Below are 12,500 nucleotides of genomic sequence, written 5' to 3'. Positions count from 1 at the left end.
TCTTTTCTCAGGAGAAACGTCTGAGACGGAGAGACTCAGTTGTTGTTTATTTTGATCATTCTTTCCTATTGAAAATGCCAAACACATGAATAAACTATATTTGAAGATTAATTGGAATATTGAAACTTGCCGAGCTGGTTTAAAGTGATTCATTTATTCGAAAGGCTAAACATGAACAGGTATTGAAGTGAAAGGTTGATAAACAGGTCTCGCCGTCTAAACCTCAAACAATTCCTCTCGTTTAATAATATACACTGACAATCACTTTCAGAACAGATCAATAATGTGAACATCTGACACAGGATTACAATACACTGATAGTCTTCATCGGGGGGGACAATGGCTGCTTGTAAAGCTCAGCTTCGTAACATAATCCATCCTTTAACTCAAAGCTACACACTGCAATCAGCGCGTTTCCTTTCCGAGCTCTCGTCTTTCACCAGAGGAACGTTATTAACCGCTTCATTCAGATCTCAAACCCAGACCTGTGCTGAGAGGACACAACCGTGATGGCCCGCTTCATTATTTAAACATTTATACGTTTGCTTATGTTCTGTTCAAACATGACGTTGCCGCCCCAAAGCGATGCCCACATTTAATGTCAAACTAAGAAGCACTTCTGGAGGAAATGTTCATGCAAAAAATGGACTTAAAGGATTGGTTCACTTTAAAAAAAACTTTTGCTGATAATTTCCTCACCCCGATGTCCTCCAAGATGTCCATGTCTTTCTTTCTTCAGTGGAAAAGAAATGAAGGTTTTTGATGAACACATTTCTCCATATAATGGACGTCAATGGGCCCCAAACGGGTCAAGGTCCAGATGACAGTGTCAGCGCCGCTTCAACGGGCTTTAAACGACACCAGACGATGAATACGGGTCTTATCTAGCGAAACCATCGCCATTTCAAAAAAAAAAAAATAAAGTTTAAGTTTTATAAGCACAAGCGCTCGCCTTGCTCTGTTCTGTGATGCGCGTTCGTGACGTCACGTGATACACAGTTACGCTGTAAAGGTCACGCTTCTGTGAAGAGTAAAACATTTCTGTCCTGGTGAAAATTTTCTTTTAGGCTTTTTAATATTCCAACACCAGGATACACACACGAGATGGGCATTTAAACGATAAACTGACACAAAGACATTTGAATATGTGTGTATGGTCCTCCTTCCGCACATCTGTAAACACTGACTCGTCAAGCGTGACCTTTTCAGCGTAACTGCGTATCACGTCACGAACGCACATCACAGAACAGAGCAAGGCGAGCGCTTGTGCTTATAAAACTTAAACTTTTTTATTTATGTTTGAAATGGCGATGGTTTCGCTAGATAAGACCCGTATTCATCGTCTGGTGTCGTTTAAAGCCTGTTGAAGCGGCGCTGACACTGTCATCTGGACCTTGACCCGTTTGGGGCCCATTGACGTCCATTATATGGAGAAATGTGTTCATCAAAAACCTTCATTTCTTTTCCACTGAAGAAAGAAAGACATGGACATCTTGGAGGACATCGGGGTGAGTAAACTATCAGCAAAAGTTTTTTTAAAAGTGAACTAATCCTTTAATTGAGCGAGATGATTCTGTAATCACACAAACCTCCATGACTTTATTCTCCGTGGAACACGACAGCAGATGTTTGGGAGAATGCTCACGCTGCTCTTTATGTGGAGTCTCACCGTCACTGTTTTCTTGCAGTGAAGCTTCAACATTGTGATGATAAACATCTGCTTTTGTGTTCTAGTGCAGAGAGAGAGTTATGAGGGAAATGAGGATGAGTAAATAATAACAGAATCGACATGTTGCACAAGGTTATTTATTGGCATCTACGGTTCCATGCAGATCCAGTTCTTTATAGCGGAAAAAGGTTTTTATGTAATTTATGTAAAGGGATAGTTCACTTTGAAATAAAATGTTGGTATGTTTTAGCTTACCTGAAGTGCATCCAAGATTTACTTAGTCTGCGCAAGCGGCGTAGAGCGCCGGAAGTGGTCTCCCGGATGAGTTCGCGCGAGCTTACGTTAATGTATTTTTTTACATCGGTTTAAACATCCCGGATAAGCGCAAACTAGCACCATTTCTATTAGCCGTCCTACAGTCTCTGTTCTGTGCAGAGGCTCTGGTGTAAACAGTGAGTGACGTACACGCGCGAGAGAGAACACTTCCGGAGCCTTCCGGCGCTCTACGGCGCTTGCGCAGACTAAGTAAACAGATCAGATGGACATGGTTGTGTAAAAGAGATAAAAACGATATAAATACTGTTCGTTTTATCACACAAACCGCTTGTTTCGTGTCTTAGGCCATCAATGTGTACTTACGATGGGGAATTGTGTAATTTGGACTTTTCTCTGCATGCTATTAGAGACAGTGCCTATAGACCTGCATTATATGACTGACAGACAAGAACGGTTTGACCTAAAGATATAAAAATTGAAACTACTGCGGAGACAAAGACACCGACATCTTGGATGCACTTCAGGTAAGATAAAACACACCAACATTTCATTTCAAAGTGAACTATCCCTTTAAAATAGGGATGCTCCATTATTTAACATTAGTTAATTCATTAGTTAACATAAACTGACAATGAAAAATACTTCTAAATAGGGATGCTCAATATATCGGTCACCATATCGGTATCGGCTGATATATGTTCATTTTTAATGTTATCGGCCCGATAAGAAAATTTGGCTGATATATTAAAGCCGATAAACAATGTATTATTTCCTCTTCCTAGACTCTTCACTATTCAACATTTGAAATATTATTGAAATCACTTCAAAAAAGGTAAATATAGTTACATAAAAATGATAATGAGAACTTTATAATTGTGTGTTTGGGACATGGGTTTTAATGGTGAGACTTTTGTTTTTGTAATCAGGTTGTCAAAAATTATATAAAATTATATAAAAATCTGCATTTAGATTTATCAGCCAATATATCGGTTATCAGCTTTCAAATATAAATAATTATCGGTTATCGGTAATGGACAATATTTTCATGTCGGTGCATCTATAAATTTTTATATCAGTAATTATTACGTTCAGTGCAACATGTGCAATACAAACTACATAAAATCATAATGAGAACATCATAATTGTGTTTTTGGGACATGTATTTTAATGGTTTTAGATCTGAAAAATCCAGAAAAATCTGGATTTAGATTTATCGGCCAATGTATAAGTTATTGTTTTTCAAATATAAAGAATTATTGGTTATCAATAGGGATGCACGATGTGAAATTTTTGGCCGATATCGATAACCGATAATTCTTTCTATTTGAAGGCCGATAACCGATATATTGGCCGATAAATCTAAATCCACTTTTTTTCATTTTTGAGAGCCTGATTACAAAATACTAAAGTCTCACCATTACAAGCCATGTCTCAAGCACACAATTATAATGTTCTCATGATAATTTGATGTTGCCCATATGATAGACTTGTGCTGCACATGTTGCACTTTCCTGTATTTGCCTCTTTTGAAGTGATTCTAATCATATTTCAATTAATTCAAAACCATCATGATGAACAGTGCACATCTGAAGTGGAAATAATCCATTATTTATCGGCTTTAATATACGAGTCAAATTTTCTTATCGAGCCGATAACGATAACATTAAAAATGAACATATATCAGCCGATACCGATATGGTGGCCGATATATCGTGCATCCCTAGGTATCAATATAGAAATTTTGGTATAGCAAAACTTTCATATCGGTGCATCCCTAATTTAAAATAATTAAATAAAAAAAATCACTGAAAGATTCTCTTTAGGGAACCAAAAATGGTTCTTCCATTGAAAACTCCCTTTTAGGAACCTTTATTTTTAAGAGTGTGGGGTGAATTACTCCTTTAATGAAAGAAAGAAAGAAAGAAAGAAAGAAAGAAAGAAAGAAAGAAAGAAAGAAAGAAAGAAAGAAAGAAAGAAAGAAAGAAAGAAAGAAAGAAAGAAAGAAAGAAAGAAAGAAGGCGAATAATGCAGACACATGCACTGTAAGAGTTGAGAAGACGCGCAGCATCAGTCCTGAGCTTTATTCTCTCTCTCTTGTCCTTCATGAATGAAAGAGGGACAGAAAATAGGAAGGAGGAAAAGCCTGAGAGGGAATAAAAGAGGGACGGGGGTATTTAGCGGGTTTTACCCTCTCTGACTCCTTCCTTCCCCGCCTGGGTATCTGAGCCCCGGCTCGGGCCGATGACTGGATGGACAGCTGCTATTAAAAGTTGATTGTTTCAGGTTCACGGAGTGTGAAAGGGTGTTATTGGGGTCTGCGGTCCCCGTGAGGGTGGTCTCCGGCACAGAGAGGGAGAGGGGGGGGGGGGGGTGTCACGTGACACGAGTCTCGATGCGCAGCCCCAAAGAGGAATCTGGCGGAAAAACACACCACTTGTTGCCGCCTGCCTTGGCCAGCTTTAGTGAACGCCGTCTCTCACACACTTGGATTCACACAGTAAAACACAGCAAGGAACATCCCACCCACAAACACACACACACACACACACACACACACACCTATTTAGACTAGACAGACAAAACCTATAGTTGCTCTGAAAGACCCTTAGACTTAAAGGGACAGTTCACCCCAAAAAAATGAAAATTAGCCCATGATTTACTCACCCTCAAGCCATCCTAGGTGTATATGACACTCTTCTATCAGACGAATACAGTCAGAGTTATATTAAAAAATGTCCTGGCTCTTCCAAACTTTATAATGGCAGTGAATGGCCGTTTCTGTTTTGAAGTCCATAAAAGTGCATCTCTACATCATAAAAGTGCATCTGTCCATAATAAAAGTGCATCCATCCATCATAGAAGTGCATCTATCCATCATAAAAGTGCATCCGTCCATCATAAAAGTGCATCCATCCATCATAAAAGTGCATCTATCCATCATAAAAGTGCATCCGTCCATCATAAAAGTGCATCCATCCATCATAAAAGTGCATCCATCCATCATAAAAGTGCATCCATCCATCATAAAAGTGCATCTATCCATGATAAAAGTGCATCTATCCATGATAAAAGTGCATCTATCATCATAAAAGTGCATCTATCATCATAAAAGTGCATCCGTCCATCATAAAAGTGCATCCATCCATCATAAAAGTGCATCTATCATCATAAAAGTGCATCTATCATCATAAAAGTGCATCTATCATCATAAAAGTGCATCTGTCCATCATAAAAGTGCATCCATCCATCATAAAAGTGCATCCATCCATCATAAAAGTGCATCTATCCATGATAAAAGTGCATCTATCCATGATAAAAGTGCATCTATCATCATAAAAGTGCATCTATCATCATAAAAGTGCATCCGTCCATCATAAAAGTGCATCCATCCATCATAAAAGTGCATCTATCCATCATAAAAGTGCATCCGTCCATCATAAAAGTGCATCCATCCATCATAAAAGTGCATCTATCCATCATAAAAGTGCATCCATCCATCATAAAAGTGCATCCATCCATCATAAAAGTGCATCCATCCATCATAAAAGTGCATCCGTCCATCATAAAAGTGCATCCATCCATCATAAAAGTGCATCCATCCATCATATAAGTGCATCTATCCATGATAAAAGTGCATCTATCCATGATAAAAGTGCATCTATCATCATAAAAGTGCATCTATCATCATAAAAGTGCATCTATCCATCATAAAAGTGCATCCATCCATCATAAAAGTGCATCCATCCATCATATAAGTGCATCCATCCATCATATAAGTGCATCCATCCATCATATAAGTGCATCTATCCATGATAAAAGTGCATCTATCCATGATAAAAGTGCATCCATCCATCATAAAAGTGCATCTATCATCATAAAAGTGCATCTATCCATCATAAAAGTGCATCCATCCATCATAAAAGTGCATCCATCCATCATAAAAGTGCATCCATCCATCATATAAGTGCATCTATCCATGATAAAAGTGCATCTATCCATGATAAAAGTGCATCTGTCCATCATAAAAGTGCATCTATCCATGATAAAAGTGCATCTATCATCATAAAAGTGCATCTGTCCATCATAAAAGTGCATCTGTCCATCATAAAAGTGCATCTATCATCATAAAAGTGCATCTGTCCATCATAAAAGTGGACACGGCTCCGGGGGGTTAATAAAGGCCTTCTGAAGCAAAGCAATGAGTTTGTGTACATGTACAAGGAACACACACACACACGCACGCACACACACCTATTTAGACTAGACATACAAAACCTAGTTGCTCTGAAAGACCCTTAAGCTACACTCCATTCTTAAAAAAATAAAGCTTCTTCATTGGCATTAATGAAACATTTAAATAGGGTTTGGAATCAACAATCAATTCCAATTCTGGAATCGGATACCTTTTAATCAAATTAATATTTGGATTCCTCTTATCGATTAAGATCTCTTCCATGTCTTGAACAGACCAATACACACGTACAGGTGAAACTGGCAAAACGAGAATATGGTGCAAAAGTTCATTTATTTCAGTAATTCAACTTAAAAGGTGAAACTAATATATTATATAGACTCATTACATACAAAGTGAGATATTTCAAGCCTTTATTTGTTATAATTTTGATGATTATGGCTTACAGCTTATGAAAACCTTTTCACAATATTCTAATTTTGAATTTGGGGTTTTCATAAGCTATAAGAAATATCTCACTTTGCATGTAATGAGTCTATACAATATATTAGTTTCATCTTTTATTTAAATAAATTGTATTTTTTAAAGTGCAGTGTTATTTTACATTTGATTACAGTTTGTGTACCTAAATACCTGAAATATTAAAACACTGTTTATTTCAGTCGTATCTTTGTTCAGCTGCTGTATTTATTTGTGCTAATTTGCGATTACCAATTAATTTATTTGTTCATATTTTATTTATGAACTGAAATGAATATGAAATATTTTATATATTTAAGTTTTTATTTGTCTTTAATAATGCTTGGAATATATATCCAGCTACAACTAAATGTTTTGTAATAAGACTTAGAATAAATGTGTATGATATCTAAGTTGTTGTTTTTTACCTTATCGGAATTGAAATTACGAATCGATAAGAATTGGAGTTGATGAGCAGAATCAGAAACGGTTCTTTAGATTATTAAAATGTTCTAGGTTATCCAAGCTGGATAAATAATCTCTCCATTGATGTGTGTTTTGTTAGGATAGGACAATATTTGGCCGAGACACAACTATTGAAAATCTGGAATCTGAGGAGCAAAAAAATTTAAACATTGAGAAAATCTCCTTTAAAGTTGTGCATTTATGTTCACGATTGTGCTGCATTCACTCACAAAAATACATGTTTTATATATTTACGGTAGGACATTTACTAAATATCTTCATGGAACATGATCTTAATATCCTCATGATTTTTGGCATGAAAGAAAAATCGATACAATGTATAGTTGCTATTGCCACAGATATACCCGTGCGGCTCCAGACTGGGTTTGTGCTCCAGCGTCACATTAATGATGGAATAACGATGAAGTGCGACCTGGATTTTCCATTAAGTGCTGAGATATTTTGATGATGATAAAATGATCATGGCAGAAGAATAACGTTATGATGTCTGGTTCTTCTCAGCAAGCTTTTATTACGCGTTACGCACATGTCACGATCCGATATATATCACGATACTGAACTCAATGCGATATTATTGCGATACTCCAACAGATATGATAAAAGGTTAACAAAAAAATTATTAAAATACAAAATTTGGTGTTACATTGTGTGTGTAAATGAATAGTCTTGGACTTGGTGCTGGAAACCCAAAGCACAGGACAATAGAGACTCCAGAATAACAATATTCATGATTCTGAAGATGAAAATACAGAATTATTAATATTATAATATATAATTAATTAATTAATATTTCAAGCCTTTATTTGTTATAATTTTGATGATTATGGCTTACAGCTTATGAAAACTCCAAATTCCAAATTAGAATATTGTGAAAAGGTTTTCATAAAGACATAATCATCAAAATTATAACAAATAAAGGCTTGAAATATCTCACTTTGCATGTAATGAGTCTATATAATATATTAGTTTCACCTTTTAAGTTGAATTACTGAAATAAATGAACTTTTGCATGATATTCTAGAGTTCACGAGTTTCATATAGTAAGCCTGAAACTCTTGAATTTTTTCTCACACAGTAATTTTCATTTTGAGTGAACTATCCACAATAAATATTGCATTGCGATATATTGTTACACTGTAAAAAAAAATTTTTTTTAAAAGTACAATCAACTTGGATGTTAAAGTAATTTCAACTTGAATTAAACTGATCTAAAAAAAAAAAATGAGTTGAATCTTGTATAACACACAAAAAAAGTTATGGCTTAACTTATTTTGATGAGTTAAAGCAATGTAAAAACAAATGTTGTCATAACTTATTGATCAGATACTTTTGTGCAGTGGATATTAAACAGATGTGTGTGAGCACTGGACCTTCATCATCAGACGAGTCCCGCCTCTGGTTCTCCTCCCACATCGTAGCAGAAGGTGACATTATGCAAGGCCTCTTTAGCACTGTGCTGTGTAACATCTCAAGCTGTCTCCGAGGGAGGTTTCTGGCCAGATCTGTGTGAGTGTGATATGCTAACGGAAGCCTTTTGGCTCTAACGCAGGTCCATCAAACACTAATGAGCTCGGGGGGGAGAGGAAGACACCCTACAGAGTCTTTCTCACCTCGGGAACAGACACACATCAGCCGGGAGAAGCTTCGCAAACGCTGACCTCGTCATGCAAAGCGTTCAGAAATACAGCAGAGGCATGACGCTTCACAATCAGGTTCATTAGTTATTGCTAACATGAACTAACAACGAGCTATACACTTGATAAAGTGTTTATTAATCTTTGTTAATGAAAGTTAATAGCTGTTCGTTTTTTGTGCATGTTCGTGCATTAAAAACTTAACACCCACTTTGATTTTAATCATGTATTAGTGAATTTTGAAACATTTAATATACTAAGATTAATAAATGCTGTTGTTCATGTTAACTAAGGTTATTAACTAATGAACCTTATTGTAAGTTCAACAAATTAACTGCAAAGATCATCTAAAACTGATGCATATTACAAAAAACACATGCATTTTTAACTCCGAAAGTCAGAAAAATACTTAAAATAAGCTTTTCCTTGTAATTTATTTTAATGCAAGATTATTTGCTGTATACTCCTCTTTAACAACAACAAAAAAGGTGTACAATTTTTTTATGTTAATCACAAATACACTGAGAAATGAGGCTTTATGGCGTTTTGACATCAGGCCTGTCTATTATAACATAGACTCATATGAGATTTTCACACGGTAATTACACAGATTAATGAAGATTATATTAGATGTCTGTTTTCCCCCATTCTAAACTTGCACAGCCTCCCTTGATCTAAGATAATATGTAGTTTATGACCACAATCAAATGTCACAGCTACAAAATACACAATACACAATCCCGGATAATTAAAAAAAGTGCATATATAGCCTATATATATATGAAAACTTTAGCCTTTGTACATTAAGGGCTACAGAAAATAAAATATAATTAAATGTTGACATGCAACATTTTTTTTTTTTTTTTTTTTTAGGTGTGTGTGTGTGTATCATATCTTTTGCATGAAGAAAATCCTCAATCCCGGATAATTTTTAAAAAGTGCATATATATAAACTTTATAAAAACTAGATTAAGGGCAATAGACAATTAAATATAAATGTTGACATGCATTTTTTTTTTTTTTTTTGTCGTTTTAGGATTCATTTTTTTTTTTTCACGAAGCCCTCCCGTTAAAACACACGTTTGTGGCTTCAGGATAGACAGACACATTTGGAAAAAAGATATTCGTCACTTGAAGTATTTCCCGTTACAAGAAACAGCTGTTGAGATTCGGCCTGTAGAAGAACAGACTGACCTCGCACTAAAACTATCAGAAAACTATCACAACATCAAATTATATGCAGAAGAGGACCAAATGAAACCTTTACGCATGCAACAAAATTAAAAATTAAAAAGAAAGAAGAAGAAGCTCTTGCTTAGTTATTTGCCCGGTCTGAGATAGCCTACGACTGCGGGACCACCAAGAAACTGAAGCAAACGTCCCGAGAGACCACCATCATGCACTGCATACTTCACGAGCACTGCAACACCGGAGATATTCGCTTCTGGACACACACTCGACACTGGGTCACTTCTCCTCCGTGTCTTTTCATGACATCCGAGCTCGTGTTTAATAAGCTTTAGGCTCTTCTGTGTGTCCATGTTACTTAAACACTCTTGTGTTCAGCATTTACTCAAGAGACCCTCAGCAGCTGAGTGTGTAATAGACACACATGTTTGGATTGTTAATCAATACGCAAACATTCCACTTGATTAACACTCCAGCGCACTCACACACTCACTATAGAGCAGCACTGATACAATGTAACATCAAAGTTCACATTCTGCACATTAAATATGAGTTATAATACACATCTTCTGGACTGAGGGAATAACGCGTTACCTTTGAAGACTGGATCGTGCCTTCATCAGTCTGTGTGTGGCCTCACTGGGATCCCAGAAAACTCCACTTTTCCCTGGAAAACTTGGAGCTGAAAGCCGAGAGCGTCCCGATGGGGGTTCGAGAATTTCCAATAAAGCCCCTCTTTCTCCTCACACACACACACACACACTCACACACACACACACACACACACTCACACACACACACTCACACAGATGCAGATGCAGATATGAGCGCTAAACTCTCCTCTTCACTGCGGTGTGAATATTCTCCTTCAGGCTCACGCGAACACACACACACTCCACAGAACTTTTCTCTAAAGTTCGGGTTTAGAAAAGACGGTCCATATTCGGTGCCGCCGGTCCCGTGAGCCCACAGTTGCAGCGCGAGAATGCGAGACCTCCCCCTCCCTCTCTCTCTCTCTCTCTCTCTCCCTCAGACTCCGTGGACCACCCCGAAACAGGAAGTTCACTTTTTTGTTTTTCTTGAGGGGAAAAAAGAGAAAGCCCTGCTAGACAGCGTCACTCCTACACCATCAGTAACTCCCACAGTAATAATAATTAATAACAATAATTACAAAAAGTATTGCTATTTAGCTGTATAAAAAATATTTTAGAAATTATTATGTTTAACCTGGAATGGAATGTATGCGCTCTGAACAAAATAAGCAGTATAAATAGCCCAATAACTACTGTATTCAAAATGTGAACTTTTTTTTCTTTTTTTTGTAGTTTTACCAAAAAGTGGAACGCGCTGCTTATGAATTCATAACGCTCGCGTTTGGACAGACACGCGGCGCGCCGCAAAACCCGGAGCGGGATCGAGTTTGGGTTTGGAGGTTTGATGATGTGTGAAGGGGAGATAAGATAGAGAGGGATGTGTAATAAAAGTCATCAGACATGGCTAATTCTGTGGGTGTGAAATGTCAATGTATGGATTAAGAAATTTGTAAATCGATTATGTAAGCTAGGCATAATCTTCACAGTAATTGCTAATTTGCTATAAATGTTTTTATGAAATTTGTATATGAAATGTGTATAATTTTGTAGGCTATATGAAATCTAATAGGCCTATAGTTTAATAAAAATTACATGTTTTGGAAACAAAAATACCTTAGCATAGTAGATGTACTGGAAAAATATAGCCTGGTCACATGAACACATTTGTGGAACGTAAAACTCATCTTTGATCGCCAAAATTTTTTTTTTTTTTACAAAATAGCTTAAATGTATTGTAACTCGACACCCTTGCCTCGTTTAGTATGCGCGGTGCTATGAATATGCAAATGAGCCCCGCCTCCACTCACTCACTCACTCAGAGATCCACTGGTGGACGATCACACGTTGATCTGATTGGTTACAAGGTAGTGTGTGACGTCAGAAACACCAGCGATTTCAAACCGTGTTTTTGAGACTGTCTTTGGTTCACTGCAGTTTTAAGCAGAAAATACTCAGCAATGCTGTCCACTTATGAACTTACACATGGTGTGTGTTAAAGCAGATTAATAACACCACATACACACATAAACTACAGTAAAAGACGGACTTTAACAACGTTTTTCTACTTGAAAAGAAATATAAAGCTTAAAAACAGACTTCAAAGCCAAATATGTGCAATCAGCAGAATATCAACTGCAATTTCATATTTTTACAATTCATTTAGCCTAAGTAAATGTGTTAATTCAACTGTGTGAAAAGCGCACGAGACATTTCTCAGTCCTGTAAAAAAAAAAAAGAAGAAGCCTTTTCTGAGGTAAGACACAGAATTACTATGGAAGCTGGTTTCCGCCACAGAATAAAACATTTTAAAAGACAATTGTGACTTTTTATCTCAGAATTGCGACATATAGCCTAGTCAGAATTGTGTGATATAAACTCACGAGATGGACTCAATATCGAGAAATAAACTCGCAATTCTGACTTTATATCTCGCAATTGCGACTATATTACGCAATTCAAAAATTCCCTTTTTATTATTTTATTCTGTGGCGGAAACAAGCTTC

General features: G+C 36.6%; 1 protein-coding gene across 1 annotated transcript in view; it reads right to left on the bottom strand.

Annotated features, from left to right (window-relative positions):
- Nucleotides 1-10,907, bottom strand: part of gli1 (GLI family zinc finger 1) — a 64,005-nt gene extending 53,098 nt beyond the window's left edge. The window contains exon 1 of the mRNA XM_079628735.1: nucleotides 10,499-10,907. The gene's annotated coding sequence lies outside the window, so the exon portion shown is untranslated. The remainder of the gene's footprint in view (nucleotides 1-10,498) is intronic.
- Between the last annotated feature and the right edge of the window lie 1,593 nt (nucleotides 10,908-12,500).

Source organism: Phoxinus phoxinus (genome assembly GCF_949152265.1).
Source record: "Phoxinus phoxinus genome assembly, chromosome: 11".
Taxonomy (NCBI): Eukaryota; Metazoa; Chordata; class Actinopteri; order Cypriniformes; family Leuciscidae; genus Phoxinus; species Phoxinus phoxinus.
The sequence above is the reverse complement of the archived record's forward strand: the minus strand, read 5'-3'. Positions and strand labels throughout refer to the sequence as shown.